Here is a 1,932-nt window from a genome sequence, read left to right on the forward strand (position 1 = left end):
AATTAATTGATTTAATTATGATAATTAACTTTCAATTTTTGTTAAAAATAACAAGAAATATCACACTACACTTTGGTTATCACATATTATCTCACTCAAATAATTCAACTTCAACTATTTTTCACATTAATTAACATTTTAAACACCCTATTTACTTACAATGGAGCTGTGATCCTATAGAACCGAGACATGGGATCACACCAACCATTATTTATTTATTTATTTTTAAACATTAAATTTTATATTAAAACTTTGAAAATGGTACTATTGTTATTTAATTTAGCTGCAGAGGATCACATGTTCTCTTTTTTGTGGAATGACTAACTTTTTCCCCTTCTTTCTTATTGACCCATTTATTTTGTTGGTATTTATATTTATTTATTAAAAATATTAACAAATATTTTTTTTAAAAAATCAATTTATTTGGCAATGCACTCATTCACCATGCCGATGCTTTATTATTATTATTTTTTAAGCAACATGAACAACAATAGATTGAGAAAATGTTAAATTGTTAAATCAATATAAACTAAGAAATTATTCTAAATGGAAATAACATTTACATATGTTGCCAATATATCTCTTTGAACTTTGAAATCATGACCTGCAGGAAGACAAACAACCACAAACTTTCAAAGTGGACATAACTTCCAATTCCTGTCAATAGCTTTGAAATCAACTTAAAGAATTTATATCATAATTCAAATGACACTAAGCGCATGATATAATCATTGAAAAAACAATGACATCATGAACCTTAGGATATCATAGTTGAATACTCCAAAAGAAAAATACGAGTTAGCTAATCAAAATATCCTCAATTTCACTAACAAATTTGAGATTTAAACATGTTCAAAAGTTAATGGCCCACAGATTACAAATAAACTTAATTATCAAATCCAAACATAAAGATTGAATTGTGCCCATTCATGAGAGTGAGCACATTGTGAAGTAATCAAGTAACCAAGCTTTACTCCATAAAACATAATGAATTGAGCCTGCACCAGCACAATCAACTCCACTTTAAAAGCTTCATAGCAGTACAACGTAAAGGAAAAAAAAAAGACAAAAAGATTATCAATCTATGTTAATTGTATAAAAATGATTAATTACCAAAAGTAAGTATTAAATATAACTATATAATAAAATAACATAAACTAATAAAAAACAAATAGAGGTTGGATGAAGTCTTATCAAGATAAGTTAATAACAATAATATTCACTCATTTTTATAGCTATGTTGCAAATAGATTGTAGGTGACCATAACTAAACAAATAGAATAAACTTCTTTTCAAAGACAATTAGATAAATTGATTGATAATAGAATATGAATTACCTTGAACTTCGATATTGCCATGGAACACTACCTTTAGCACATTAATTGTGGCCATCTTGGCTCCTAGTGAAAGTTTGATGGCCCTAAAAAATTTTCAAGTATATAAGAATATGTTACATATACTTGACTAAGAATAAAGCTTGTAATTTTCACCAAAACAAATCTTGATGGAGACATTTAGATTGGAATTGTCATCACATGTAGGTACTTATTGAGGTTCAACCAATAATGCTGGAACAATTAAAAAAAAAATAATGATAATAATATTTTACATATACATCAACTTGTTTCATGTAAATATTAATAGATCATTGAGTACCTTTGCTTGCTTGAGTTAGTGTAATTTTTGAATTGTTTTTGAGCTTTCTTTTCTTGTGATTTTTCTCCCAAAAATGCTTTCTTTCTTCCTCCACTTCCTTTACCTTGCATATGAAAAATTAAGGATGGTTGTACATTGTTCATTTTAAAAGTCAGCCTTCTAATTTCCTTCTTGAACATCTAGTGGTAAGTCTATCAACTTACTTTGAGACAAAATCCAATAGCAACATTGTTTTGCTCAAAAATCCTTTGAAATTTTTTTTTATACTCTTATTTT

At 27.0% G+C, this 1,932-nt stretch overlaps 1 long non-coding RNA gene across 2 annotated transcripts; it reads right to left on the bottom strand.

Moving 5' to 3' along the window:
- Positions 1 to 807: 807 nt before the first annotated feature.
- Positions 808 to 1,726, bottom strand: LOC120272688. Of its 2 annotated transcripts, none has more exons than XR_005540242.1 (3): positions 1,657 to 1,726; positions 1,338 to 1,420; positions 808 to 998 (listed from the first exon to the last, which is right to left on the bottom strand). It is a non-coding gene; the product is annotated as an uncharacterized LOC120272688 (long non-coding RNA). The 2 variants fall into 2 exon arrangements; XR_005540243.1 differs by having other exon boundaries at positions 808 to 1,030.
- Between the last annotated feature and the right edge of the window lie 206 nt (positions 1,727 to 1,932).

This window comes from Dioscorea cayenensis, chromosome 11 (assembly GCF_009730915.1).
Source record: "Dioscorea cayenensis subsp. rotundata cultivar TDr96_F1 chromosome 11, TDr96_F1_v2_PseudoChromosome.rev07_lg8_w22 25.fasta, whole genome shotgun sequence".
NCBI lineage: Eukaryota > Viridiplantae > Streptophyta > Magnoliopsida > Dioscoreales > Dioscoreaceae > Dioscorea > Dioscorea cayenensis.